Source organism: Mustela erminea, chromosome 11, assembly GCF_009829155.1.
Source record: "Mustela erminea isolate mMusErm1 chromosome 11, mMusErm1.Pri, whole genome shotgun sequence".
NCBI classification, from domain to species: Eukaryota; Metazoa; Chordata; class Mammalia; order Carnivora; family Mustelidae; genus Mustela; species Mustela erminea.
The window spans coordinates 65061798-65077020 of NC_045624.1; the positions used below are offsets into that span (position 1 = coordinate 65061798).

General features: G+C 37.6%; 1 protein-coding gene and 1 long non-coding RNA gene across 3 annotated transcripts in view; one reads left to right on the forward strand and one right to left on the reverse strand.

Annotated features, from left to right (window-relative positions):
- NXPH1 (neurexophilin 1) overlaps nt 1-15223 on the reverse strand; it is a 296807-nt gene that overhangs the window by 260681 nt on the left and 20903 nt on the right. The gene's annotated exons all lie outside the window — the stretch shown is intronic.
- Nucleotides 9248-13975, forward strand: LOC116569389. Its single transcript, XR_004277005.1, has 3 exons — nt 9248-9358; nt 11197-11278; nt 13939-13975. It is a non-coding gene; the product is annotated as an uncharacterized LOC116569389 (long non-coding RNA).

Sequence of the window (15223 nt, forward strand, 5' to 3'; positions counted from 1 at the left end):
TAGGAAACTTTGAATTTATGAATTAAAAAATAAGCATTTCAATATAAGCATGTATTTAAAAACAAGATTATTGGGCGCCTGGGTGGCTCAGTGGGTTAAGCCGCTGCCTTCGGCTCAGGTCATGATCTCAGGGTCCTGGGATCGAGTCCCGCATCGGGCTCTCTGCTAAGCAGGGAGCCTGCTTCCTCCTCTCTCTCTCTGCCCGCCTCTCTGCCTACTTGTGATCTCTGTCTGTCAAATAAATAAATAAAATCTTAAAAAAAATAAAATAAAAAATAAATAAAAAATAAAAACAAGATTATTATATCAGTATCATGAAAGAGAAATAGTCTTAAAACCACGGATAAAATGGAATAATCTTTAAAACTTGATTAATTGCCTTATGTGTTTTTCCAGAAATAGAAGAAAATCTTGCTAGATGAAACCACTTTTCAAGAATTTTGTCTCAGGTAATTTTTTACACTAACACAATTAGAATCTTTTTTTAAAGATTTTATTTATTTATTTGACAGAGAGACACAGTGAAAGAGGGAACACATGCAGGGGAGTGGGAGAGAGAGGAAGCAGGTTTCCTGACAAGCAGGGAGCCCAATGTGGTACTCAATCCCAGGACCCTGGGATCATGACCCAAGCTGAAGGCAGATGCTTAACAACTGAGCCACCCAGGCACCCCAACACAATTAGAATTTTAACTCAAATCTAAGAACTGAAATTATCAAGATGCTATAACTCTTAGAGGAAAAGTCACAAATAAAGATGCATCTTCAACAGATCAATAGCAAGTGACAGAAACTTAACCCAAAGCTCTGAACTTTTTCTAAGGCCAGTATTATCTCAGAGGCTTCCAGGGTGCACAACAGAGGTCAAGTGCACGACGTTAGGTGTTGGGAAGCATTCTAGGCCCTAGTTCCCTGATCCATGGTGAGTAATGGTGAAAAAGAGTAGTGGGATATGGGACATATCTTAGGTTATACAACACAAGTTCAAAGCCAAAGGAAAAAATATAACTGTTTTAGAAATTTTGGGGAAAGCTTATTAAAACATGGTCCAAAACACTTATTTTACTTATCTTTTCTGCTTCATTTAAATAGAGTATTCACAGATCACAATTTCTTTTTTTGTATTTTTTGCAATTTATTTCCCAACTAAATGCTCAATAAACTCTATTAATTAACTGCTTACAAATTACAGGCATCCCCATAGAGTGCAATCAATAACACTGATAGCATGAGATGCCCAAAAACCTGGGAATTGGCTTCAAAATAAATAGCAGTGCTTGGTAATAAATTTCTAGGCCAAAAAAAAAAAAAAAATCCAGTAACTCCTTTTTTCCAAGAAAATGTTTATTCACAAGTATTCACTTTAAATCAAAAAGTTCTAAACTGGAAATGGTTGTTATCTTGGTACTGATCACCCTATTAACCAACTGGTCCTAATTACAACCTGATACCAGTGAAGTTCCAAGATGCTCTAGCAAGATCTAAAGATGCTAGACTGAAAATACGACAATTTCATATCTAGACTAAAATGCCTTGGCAAAGGTTTATGCCAACCCCGTACTCTATACCTCATTTAACTTATATATCTGCTGTCTCAGGCTCACGCTTTTAGAAAATTAACAACATAAAGGGTGTAAGACATAAGAAACTCAGCAAGATTAGGGACACTCAGAAAATTAGTGTCCTGAGGGGAGCCATAATAAAAATCTAAGTTGAAAGTAACTCAGAACAGATAGGAAGCGTCTGTAAATCATATGCCAACTATATGCAAATGTGCATGATATGGCCTTTGGGAGATTCTAGAAGAGGCCTCATCACCTGATGCTTCTATGATTCCTCATTTGGCAGTATTTAGCTATTAATACCTTTCATATTCCTATAAAATACACTGACCTTTTAAACCAGATATGAGTTAAACTTGGCCATACTAGAAAAGGCTCAAAGCCGTCACTGACTTCCATATAGAAACAGGTACACTACAAGAGGAAGATTTTGTTTGGGACTCAAACCCAAATAATAAAAAATGTTTGCTCAATAATAAATATCAGGCAATGTGCTAAATGTTTCATTATTTCTCTCATTTATATTATCCACCCTCAAAACAGCCCTAGGGGGATTACTGTCTCAATTTTATAGATGTAGAAACTATTATAATCTAGAAAGATAAAGGAAAGGGTCCCAGGTTACAGTATTAGCAAGTGGCAAAGCCCATTATATGCATCACCCCTAATGACACCAGGTGCTGGGTTCATCACTACCTTATACCACCTGCCAGGCACATTTCACCTGCCAGGAGAAACATACAGAAAGAAAAGTGAATTTTCAGGACTAGGGAACAAAAGACTAGAACTCGGTATCTCTTAAATTTTTTCTGGGTCTAAAATTCTTTTTCTTTTCTTTTTTTTAAATGGGTAATATGAGTAATATCAGAGGAAATCAGATAAAAGGAGTTTTCACACCTCATCTTCCTTAATAATATATTAAAAACTAAGGATATGTAAATTTATAATGTCCCTTCGAATCTTTATCTAGATAGGAGACTAAAGAAAAATGGAACATGAATAGATCAGAACTCAAACGTTGCAGACACCTTTATTCTCCCAGTCAAAGATGTCTCCATTTTATTTTTCTGTTCATGAAAATTCATAATTAAAATTGCAAAGAGCAGCCTAATCTGTTCCCTCGTTTTAGTGCCTCCATACATCACTGGTTCTGCTGACCTAATAAAAAGAGCTCTTTCCCATATCAATTGATGTACCAAATCACTGATTAGCTAGTGTCCATTTTGTGTACAGACTAGGGTTGTATTTAATATATCAAACCCCATTAGCTGCTTAATGCCATTTTTAAGATTTAACAAAGCAAATTCAAAAGCCCATTCAACAAGCTTCCTGACAATATGATGGTCCTGGTCCCGATTTCCTATAACTCATTAATTCTTTTGTACTTTGTCACCACTATTCAAGATGTTAAGGAAAGTCAGGGAGGGTCAAGAGAGGCCAACAGTACCAAATCCCCTTTTCACTACTTCCCATTTTTCACAAACCATTTCACGAGAAATGACCTGGGTGAATTAAAGCAAACCGAGAAAGAGCTTCAAGAGCCCCTCTAAATACCTAAGAACAGCCCATTGAAATTGCCCTGTCCTCTGGATTAGAGAATGGGGTGAATGGGGATGGAGGACGGGCTTCTCGCCTTCCTCTTCAAGGCTTGGGGCAGAGCAGTCTCTAGTTTTGTTAATAGCATGCCAACACATTCACTTCTGCTCAGGGGGCTGCTGAAGTCCCCATGAGAGTCACATTGTGTGACATGAAGCCAGCTATTGCTAAGTGAGGTCTAGGGAATAATTAGAAAGCAGGCATTTTGACTTTTAAATATTCTACTGTCTTTAAGTGGTTTAAATAATTCCTAAGCATAAGTGCCTCTGGGGAGAGCCGGGTGTCAGCAGCAGAATGGATGTTGTTGCTAACAGCCAACAGCTGGAAAGGGACTGTGACAATGCCCCCTGCTTTGCAATACTTTCCCAGTATCCTGCACTACACCGGCTCTAGAATCTAATAGCACAAGACGGGAAATGAGAGCTCATCTATCTACTTGTCAGGGGCACTGCAGGCACCCTACATACAAGCCTTCCCAGCTCGACCCGGGCTGAACTAGACCATGACCTAAAAGGAAGCCTTTCAAGGGTGAGAGACCTCTCATGGTACTTAATACTCCAGGAGGCACAATCCCCAATGTCACCTGAGCACAGAGGAGTAAGTAAGAAATTCCATTATTCTAAATTCTTTATGGAGATCACAATGAAATGGGACTATATCAGAAATTCTAAAGGTAAACCAAGTGTTTCTGTAAGGATGTCATTTTATAATCTGGATATTTTAATTGGATTTCATTCATGCTTTTTCATCAAACCAAGACCTCCTCATGTAATAGAAAAAGGTTGAGTTTGGGAGGACTTCCTGTGCTATATCTTTTCCTTTAGCCCTTTCTGTTGTAAGTGCCACCATACCTACTCAGAGCTTCTTCCCTTGCCCCCAACTCCCCAGTTCTAGTACCTATATCCACCACTTCTTAACTGGTCTCTGGATCTCTTTCTCTTCCATCTGGCCTGTATCACACTGCCAGATCAATATTCCAAAGTACACTTTGATTACATCCCTCCCTCACTCAAAAAACATCAAAAATTTGAAGTCTAAACTACTTAGGCTAACTTGAAGGCCCTCCAGAGCATGTGCTTAGGAATCCTTGGCCACAAATGGTGCCAGGCCGGTCAGCAGTATACTCACTACGTGAATTCTCAGTAGGCTTTCGGGGGAGCTATCAGGGACAATCTGAAGGATAAGAAAACAAAGTGTATGCATTACTTATCTACTTTGTGCCTCTCACTCTACTAAACTCTTTGACAATCTTCATTTCATTTTTGTTATCCTGGATCTTAATAAATGAGGAAACTGACTCTCAATAACTTTTCCAAGTCACCTTAATGGAACAAAGATTCCATTCCCCATCAGCTTGACTCTTACTTTCAAACAAGTCCTGTTATTTCAAAAGGCCTCGTAGGTACAAAGTGCTGTTTTCTTTTAAAGAGATTAGTTCTGGCCCCAAACATAAAAGAAAGCCACTTAAGGGACTGGAATTTTAATTGTCACTAAGAAATGGGTCTGGCTTCCACAAGCAAGTGATAGGTGTAGAAGAACAGCTTCAGAATGTTCAGGGAATAGGGAACAGAGGGATTTGAACAGTTAAGTATCAGGAAGACTCTGGCCAGGAAAAGATTAAGGGAGTGGGCTAAAAGTCTGGAAGACTGAAATTGTGAAGTGCTTAGAAGGCCTGACTGAGGTGTCCAGACTTTAGCCTGTGGGCATCAGGCAGTTATCAAATAATACAAAGAAGATGCATAATAACTCATTTGGTTTTTAGAAAAAAAAATTACCAAGACAGTAAGGAGGATGCATTAAAGAGGCAGGAGTTCACAGTTAAGGACTGTAGGTAAGGCTCTATCAGTGGATATAAAGAAGACGTCTAGGGAGGACTAAGAAAGAAGGATTGTTTATTGAGGTGGAATTGATGAGATCTGGCAGCTAATTAGAGATGGGAGAGGAGGAAGAGGGAGGAGTGAAAAGCCCTGAGAATTGTCAAATATGATTACACAGGAGCAGGAAGGAGCCTCCAAGGTAGAGACTAAAAAGGCGGAGAAGAAAAGGTTCTGAGAAGATACCGTTTAAAGCAAAAGTGAGAGAGAGAAATGTAAATCTGTAATTCTAAAGATCCAAAGGACAGGGGAAAAAAAGGTGCTACTTTGGAGTAGCAGAAATAATAAAACAACAGTAACAGTCAACATGTATTAATTGCCCATTTTCTGTCAGGTGCTGTTTAAAACCCCCTTGCATTCTCAGTCCTTTGAACCCTCAGTTTACAAATGAGGGAAGTGAAGTTTCAAAAGTTCAAGCGACTACCCTGACGTGAACAGTTCACAGAAAAAGACACACAAATGGCTTTAAGCATGTGAAAGGCACTTGAACTCAGTCAAAATTAAATAAGTGCAAATACTAAAAATGTTACTATATTTCTTCTACAAAAGCACTAGTCATCAAAAACTCAGTGCAGATATGAGAAGTAGCTCACCTATACATTGTTGGTGGAGATATAATTTGAGACAAAACTTTAGGTGGGCAATTTGGAAATATCTAGCATAATTTTAATTTTTGTGTCTTTTGGCCTAATAATTCCACTTCTAAGAATTTGCAATATTGGTATATTTGCACATGAAAGCATGTGTGTTGGGGGGGGCGGAGATTCTTTAAAAAAGATTTTATTTATTTATTTGACAGAGAGAGAGAGAGGAGACTCCCGCTGAGCAGGAAGCCTAATGTAAGACTTGATCCCAGAACCCTGGGATCATAACCTGAGCCAAAGGCAAACGCTTAATCCACTGAACCACCCACCTGTGTAGCATTCTTAAAGTTAGCACACAATAAAGTCATTTGGATTTGAAGGAAATTTGGTGACCTATATAATACAATCTACTTCAAATTAATGCTATTCTTCAAAGACGCTACAAGGTTTTCTTTTGTCTTTAATGCTCCTTAATTTTTTTTCACCTACCTCTTCTATTTTTCTTTTCCTCCTACATAGAACCTGATAGTAGCTAAAGTTCGTTTTTTGCTCAACTGGTACTTTAAACAAAGTGAGAGGGAAAGACTGAGAGAGGGAGAGAACTGGAGAGTGAGGAAGGGATTTGTGCAAACTAGCATCTCTTCCTAATCAGGTAATGTGGGAGGGAGGATGGAAAACTGAAAATTGAACATTCAGACAACAAATGCTGGGGGACAAGGTTCGCTCTCCAAATGCCCTCCTCCTCTGCAACACAACACTGGCATTCTCCCAAGCAGTCCTCCCTCAGATGTTTGTGCTTTCCCAACACTCTCGATAGGCAATAGTCACCACATTCTTAGTAAGTCCGGTACTCTGTCAACAGTGTAACCCAGTCATTTTTAATACCTAATATTGCAAAGTTTTGAACATAAAGAGCCAAAAGGAAAGGAAACAGATGAAGAAATGTAATAAAGCCCTATTGGTGCCAGATACTTTATTCTTCACAAAGTCCTGGGAGATGGTTACTCTGATCTCCCTCTTTACAGATGTGGCAACAGAGGCTTGGCTGTTGTTAAGTAATTTTGCCAAAGACAGACAGCCTATAATTAAGAGTGCTGAAATTCAGACTCAAGGATGTCTGGCCCAAGACTCATGCTGTTCTACTTTCTGCTTCCCATTATGCCAGGGGACAAAAAACTTGAGTGGAAGAAGTTAAAAAAATAAAAAATTTTCAAAAACCTTGTGGACTTATTTCCCCCAACTTATTACTCATCTGGGAAGCTCAGGGCCTGGCATGTCCAATGCAAAGCAAGGTTTAAAAGTCTAGCCTTCCCACTGGTAACCCTCCCATTGATTCCATTCTACCCCTAATGAAACACACCTGCTTCAGGTCTGCTTCTGAAACAAAGTATCATGCAAAGAGGGATCAATTTTACTATCCAAGGTTCAAACACCCAAATTTGTATGTATACCACCACTTAGTTTTTAAAAAATTGGTTCTTAATGGAATTTAGTATAAAACAACAGGATAGACCAAAAAAAGATAGAAGAGATCCCCTCTTTACTTTCATCTTCCTTTGGGAAGTCTGGGGCCATTAGGGACTATAAATGAAAAAGAACAGAGATACAAAATTGATAAATGACAGATGTCAGGTAAAATTAATAAAAGTTCCACTTCAAAAACCTATCCTGGTTTAAAAAAATGATATATTATGTCATTCTCATATTTGTAAATAAAATATTTATTAAGTTCTTTTTACATGTGAGGAGGCTTTTTATTTACTTATGTGAACAAACTAACAGAGAACCTAATATGAAAAAAAGAAATGTCACAAACTGAACCACAATCCCAAGGAAAGCCACTTATTTTATTAAACTTTCTGTGTCATTATGGCATAGCTCGGTCTGGCTAAGCATCCATATTTTATATACCTCATGGCTGCTTTCATTTTCAAGGGGACTCCTGCCCTATATCATCCATTCATGAATTCATTCATGCAACAGATATTTATTGCCTATCTAGCTCTATATTGCTTTCTGTCATTCTCTTCACAGACACACAGACTTCATAATGGGATTTATATCCCCTAAGCATCCTTACTTTTTTCTCCCCTTAAATTTCCCTTACCTTTTCCACTGTATTTCGATGCTTTTGTCTCCCCAACCTCATAGTTTCTTCCAGGCTTGAGGACCCACCGTGGACAAGTCTAACACACTGGAATCAAAGCTGAAGTCATAAGCCGGAGAAAACAGTGCATGCAATTGCATTAATATTTCTAGAGGGAAGAAGATGGCAGGGCACCCAAATTAAACTGAAAATGCAGTTTAACATTTCAAAATTCTGGCACTCAAAGTTGTTTTCTCTGTTGATGAAACTGTAATTATACTACTGGGCAATTTAATTAATTTTGTGTTTTAGTACAAAAGTCCACGATTCTGCCTAAATAGAGTTAAATTAATGGAATATAAATCAGTTTGTCACATCTCCAAGAATTTTCATGAAGGGTATTTGGCTTTAACTTGTAAAAGCCAGTAAAGTCTCTACATGATGAAATTAATCACCCTTCTTTCACATCATTTCATCTAGAATTCAGGTAAAAAAGGAAAAATTTTATGTCCTCATTAGCTATTTTATCTGCAAAATACTAAAATTCTTAGATAAGCATTGAATTATTAGACCACAGAGATGACACAAGTGTTCACTAAGTTACCTTTTTCCTGCTTGAGAAAAAAAAAATCAAAGAAAAATCATTACTAGGTCAGCATAAAAAAGCAATTACATGGGATAGGGCTATTTTATGTAAGTTTATGGATAAGAATGCCTCTAAGACAATAATCAATTTATAACTTAGTTGAAGAAAAGCAGGGCATTGTTTGCTCTCTCTTAACCTTGTCCCAAAACTCCATTTCCATGCCAGCAAGTATCTTTTTAAATCATTGCATAGAGTGGTCCTTTCCATCAAGATTATTTCAACCTGCTAAATTTGTAGTGCTTCACTCATAATTCCTACCCCACCAAATTCCTACCCCATTAAATTATTAACATATCCACCTCTCTCTCTCATCTCAGGCTACTCTTCATAACTACCCTATTATTAATAGTTGAAAAAATACCACAATCATCATTTCACAGATGAGTAAATGGAGATCTGGAGAAACTGAATGACTTTGACAGCAGCCTACTATAGGAGAAAGACTAAAGGATTTGAATTCAGAAGACCAGGATCCTATTCTTTCTTCTTCCTGTAACCAGCTGTATGTTCCTGAATTAGTCAACGTCATCATTCTGTTCATTTTCCTTACCAGTAAGATGAGGGGCTAGTGTAAATTAAGTCCAGGTGTATTTCAGTTCTAAGTTCTAAATCTCACCAAGACTGAGAGAATAAGAATTAGGATATATGTCTTTGATTACTCAACTGGTTCTCTCTCCACTGCTCAAGTCAATAAACCTAAAAGTAAAAGATCCCCCATGCCTCCTTGGAACACCTTTGTTTCTCATGTCACATCAGCATAGTCCTACAAACAATGAAGGAAAAAGAGCAGACTGTATGCAGTCTCATTGGACATCAATTCATTAGGACCACTATTATTTTTTGAGCCAGAACTTATTTTCATAATTTTTAAAAATGTACCAATTTAAATAAAACAGGTCTCAAAGAATTAATGAAGACATTTAGTATGACATCATTAAGAACTGTTCCAGGAACTTCGCTCAGGCATTTGATGGGCTGTCTGACCTTGAGCAAGCAAGCAAACTGGAATTGGTCTGTAACATCTCTAAATGTTTTATAGTTCTAGAATTTCTTAAAATTATTTTGATTAATGGCAACAAAGATGACAGAAATGCCTACCTTAGTCTTCAAAGAAACACACTTGTGCAGAAAGGGGAGAGAAACAGCCTGTACCTAGTCTTTGCCAGAGGGCTGAGAAGCAAAGGAAAGATATGTGAGTACTTTATGTGGATCCTCACTAAGGATCAGTCCAAAGAGAATGCTGAGGACATCTAAGTATCAAGAATAGGGAGAGTGCCAGTAGCTATGAGACCTAATGGACCAATGAAATTGGCTTACCTGCCTTTTGAGACTCCTTTCAAGCTTTTTTTTTTTTTTTAAGTCCATAAAAATTAGGGCAATAAAAGCATCCCACCAATAAAAAATATGGCGTGTGACTAGCCCCTCGGTTTCTCAACTATGTTAAGAATGTGGGCCTCCAGGCCAAGTGTATTACAAATACCATGATTCTTAGCTGTATAACTTGACAAATGTTTTTTCTCCACTAGTGTACCAATTCTGATCCAGCATCTACCAGTCACAGAATGCATCTGTAGTTTCTTTCCTTTCCCCATTTAGGAAGAAGTTCTGGAACTGCCTGAGAGAATGAAACTACTTAGACCAGAGAAGTCGAGATAGGTTTCATTTGGTTTAGTTCCCATCCATTGTAAAATGGTTGCACGACAAAAAACATTTTTTTAATGCCACAAGAAATTAAGTTAAAAGACATAATGCCTATTCCATAACTAAAGAGTTTGAAAATGCCTCTCAAAAGTCATTTTAAAATGTAAAGAACCCATAGCTCCCACAAAGTAGGTTTATTTTTAAGAATGTATTTATTTAGAGAAAGAGTACACTTGGGCATGCTCATGAGGTAAGGGTTCAGAGGGGGAAGGAGAGGGACAAGTAGACTCCACACAGGGCAGGAGCCCAACACAGAGCTGGATCTCAGAAACCTCCCCCCGCACCCAGATCACAACCCAAGTGGAAATGAAGAGTTGGTTACTCAACTGACTGAGCCCCCCAGGTGTCCATCCCTCAAAGTCCCACAAACTGCTTTTAAATGCCCACCTGTTGTACATAAATATTCAGTTGATCTTTACAGAAATAAGAGATTCTCTGTTCTAGATGTGAGGCAGTATTTGGAAGTGTACCTAGGATGATATCCTACCATTTTGACAATTTAATTTAATTTGAAACTTGGAGAATCTATTTAGACCATGGTGGGGAGAGTAGTATGAATGGAGCGTTAGAAATCATTGGCAAAGAAACAATCTGAAAATACAAAGCAAAAGCAAAATGTTGTTTTCACCAAGTTGAACCTTAATAAGTTAACAGATATAAAAGGGCAATCATGGCTTAAATTAAAAGTCTTATAAAGCCAAGAATTGTTTGCTTTTGTAGTTAATTTAATTTGGCTTTATGAATTTGGATATAATAAGTATAAGAAATAGAAAAATCAATTACTTTTGTTTTTGTTCATTTTTCTGCTCAAAATCAAATAGACCGGGAAAAAAGTTGTGTTTTTAAGCCTGTCGAATTCTTCTTCCACCATGATTCACTGATCCCTGGTATGACATGTCTGGCCTAGAAGAGAAGCAGATGTCATTCCAATAAGACCTCTGTTTCCTTGAACCTGCATCTCCATTCATCATTTTTGTCACATGCTGAGCACACACAGCCACTTGGACCAGACTCAAGGTCCCACAGCCTCTGTGAATTCTAAAGAGATGGGCAGATTATTTCATGAAATTGTTCAAACCATAGCAACCTTAGAATCAGGAAATAATGATAAACAATCACAACAATTATTCCTTATTTATTATTCCCAGGCCGGGAATCAACGAATTGCAATCAGCTCCCACCAGGATAAACCAGAATTCTTTATCTCCCTTACAAATATTGTGCTTTTAGGTAAGATCCTCTAAGTCAATACATTAAGCTTTTACCCTTATCTAGACAGAAATTGGTATAGTATGAAATCCTGTAGCTCTCAATTTCTCTTGCTGGCAAAATGGAAGTCAGTAGACTTGAGTTCTAACTCCAACAAATGATATTCAGGTGAGACATTTATTAACTATCCTGTGCCTCAGCTTCGCCACTTATAAAATAACTTACCAATACCCAGTTTCCCTACCTTCCCATTTCAGAGCAGACGTTACATCTAAAAAATTGCCTGATGACTTCACAAGAATGGTGCATGTTATTCCAAAGAATTATACTTTTCTATAAGGGTGAGCAAATAGACAATTGGCAAAAAAATAGCCTTTGGGGGAAAAGAAAAACAAACCTTCATCTCATATTTGGTTTGAACAAATGACAAGCACATCAATGTGCATTGTAATAAGCCACTTAATATTTTATAGGTTAGTGGCTTCCAACAGCATCTGATATCAAATATTGGCCCAAACACTTTTGGAAGAAGTGGCAAAAAGTAGACGCTGATAAGCATCAGGCAATTTTCTCCCAACCTGTGCTCACAGACAGCTTGTGAATGTTAAAATTCCAGGCTCAAATTCTGATCCTTTCTGGAAAGTGTCATTCTCTGTGGACAGTAAATGGCAACCCAGGCCACAAGGCTGCACATGCAGATGGTGTACAGAAAGAAGGAAGTCTGTTCTCATTGTGAGCTGAAATGCCTGGCTTGGAAATAAAGCTTTACCTTTCACCCTTCCACTAAAGCTGGAACAGCCCTGATTTCCATTAAAAGGTCCACTCATTTCTTTTTTTCAATAGTACCACAAAGGAAAACAGGACCAGAGATTATTCACCAAGACACTATGTACAGTACATCAATTTTCTTCATGCATGGAATATTACACCAACTGATTAAAGTCTCAGGATTAGTCTTTTAAAGTGGCCACAAGTTGATCTTCAAGCCAATTCATTTTCTTTTCAGCCCTCTGCAAACACAGCTTTAGTCTGCCTTTGTGAAATTTACATATAGAAGAACTAACAATATATAGTTCATGGAATAATTCATTGATTCAATTGAGGTCTTAGCAAAAGTAATGGCATGACTACCCTTATAAGGTTACTGTAGATAACTTATGGCACAAACACCCAGACTCTTCTGGCCTATGATTCCCTCCACCGGGCAGTGCAACTCAAATGATAGCATCAGTAGCATAAGTTAGATTTCTAGACTCTAGTTTTTAAAAACTGTCCTTTTCTTTCGCATTTACCAAAGAAAACAAAGACTTCTACACATTCTCTTCATTCTCTATTTCCTGTCTGGAACATAATGTACCAAAACAAAAATAGAGAAATTCATGATTTACAAAAAGTGTTAGATTGCTCCATGGAGATGTAAACTCTGGTTTCAATGCTGGCATTCCAGCATTGATTACTAAAAAAATTGACTCATCCTTTTTACCTTCACCATGAGCCAGCGCTGTGTCTCTAGAGCCATGTTTCCCTTTTTAAAGAATGCTTTTGCACTCATTCTTAATTTTGAGTATTTGACAGTAAGGGTCAAAAAGAGGAGCTAATGGAGCACTGGGCTGGCTCAGTCAGTAAAGTATGCAACTCTGGATCTCAGGGTCATGAGTTCAAGCCCCACGTTGGGTGTAGAGCCTACTTCACTTTAAAGGGGGGGAAAAAAAAAGGAGCTAGTGGCCTAAAACCATCATTAGAGAATCTTCTACATCCCGTCTGTCCTAATTCTATTACTTCCCCAGGCATTAGAGGCCATGTATGGAAAAGATGGATTGTGTAACAAGGGAAGCTTAGCACAGAATGCAGGGGAGAAATGCTTGATTCCTTACCTGTGGTAGTTAGAAGTGACCATCTCCTTTAAATTCTAAACTCCTAAGACATAGAAATTAATATCTTATCTCAGCTATATCTTCTTGTTCACTGGCAATCTGCCAAGTCCCAAAGGCTGTCCTCAAACTTTTTCTTTCAAAATCATATATAAGGAACATGTTAGAAAAGTCATTCACGGGGTGCCTGGGTGGCTCAGTGGGTTAAAGCCTCTGTCTTCAGCTCAGGTCATGGTACCAGGGTCCTAGGATTGAGCCCCACATCGGGCTCTCTGCTCAGCAGGGAGCCTGCTTCCTCCTCTCTCTCTCTCTCTCTCTCTCTCTCTCTGCCTGCCTCTCTACCTACTTGTGATCTCTGTCAAATAAATAAATAAAATCTTTAAAAAAAAAAAAAAAGAAAGGAAGGAAGGAAGGAAGGAAAGAAAGAAAGAAAGAAAGAAAAGAAAAGTCATTCATTCCTAGAATTTATTCGTACCAATATCATGGTAGTCTTCAGAGCAATTATAACACATGATTCAGAAATTCCTCAGCTGAGGAGGATTAATTAATAAAACACTGAAGTTTCTTAAAGCAAATGTTTTGCTTAACAGCATATTTGCCCATTTACTTTATTTAGAAAAACAACCCCACTGCAAAATGCCATTTAGGATATAGAGCCATCTTAGAAATCAAAGTGACATATCCATAAAATTTTTTGGTTATTGCACATGGCCTTTGTTTGCTTGTTTATTTTTTTGTTTGTTTGTTTATTTGGGGTGTTTTCCCTTTGGTTTCTTTTCTACTGATTAAAATATTTGGAATCATTTTCAGATGTTGAGCGTCTCAGAAGGCAGAAGCACAAGTCACCTACTCAGCTCATCAAAGAGGGCAATATTTTTATGAGGTTAGTTTTTAAATATAGAATAACTGCAAATACTAAATATTTTTCTTTCCTTCTCTTTCTTCCTCTCTCTCCCCTTCTTTCTCTCCTCCTAATTCTATAGTGGGGGGAAGTATCTTTGGAAAGAAACCTGATGATTTCTATCTTTTAGTCCATTTTAGTTTCCAGGCTGGAACCAAACTCCTGACATATTGTATTAACTGTTAACTCTTTGCTCCTCAACACTGATCTTGGCAATGTTTTATTTTGGTTTTGTTTTGTTTTGTTTTTTTCTTGGATATGACATCAAAAGTACACACACCAAAAGCAAAAATCCATACATGGAACTACTTTCAATTAAAAAGCTGCACAGCAAAAGAAAAAAATCAACAAAATGAAAAGTCAACTTATAGAATGGGAAAAATGTTTGCAAATCATGTATCTGATAAGAAGTTAATATTTAAAATAGGTAAGGATTTCATACAACTTAATAGCAGAAAGAAAAAAAAAGAAATTCTGATTAAAAAAATAGGCAGAGGACTTGAATAGACATTTTCCTAAATAAGACATACAAAAAGGCAAAAAGTACATGAAAAGTACTCAAAATCACTAATTACCAGGAAACGCAAATCAAAATCACAGTGAGATATATCACCTCACACCTGTTAGGATAACTATTATTAAAAAGGAAATAATGCTGGTGAGTTTATGGAAAAGAGGGAATGTTTGTGCACTGTTGATGGGAATGTAAATTAATGCAGTCTCTACAAAATCAGGAGGAAAGTTACTCAAAAAATTAAAAATAAAATTATCACGTGATCCAGCAATCCCAGTCCTGGGTATATATCCAAAGGAGATAAAATCACTATCTCAGAGACATATCTGCACGCCCATGTTCACTGACACATTATTTAAAATAGCCAGAACACAGGAACAACCTAAGTATTATTCAGCCATAAAAAAAGAAGAAAATTCTGCCATCTGTGGGAACACAGATGGACTCTGAGGGCACAATGCTAAGTGAAATAAGTCAAACAAAGAAAAACAAATACTGTGTGATCTCACTGATTTGGGGAATATAAAAACATTGAACTCACAGTAACACAGGGTAGAATGACGGTTGCCAGGAACTGAGGGGCGGGGAAAATAGGGATATGTTGGTCAAAGGGTAGAAACTTTCAGTTATAAGATGAATAAGCTCTGAGGATCTAATGCCCACCATGATGACTGCATGTC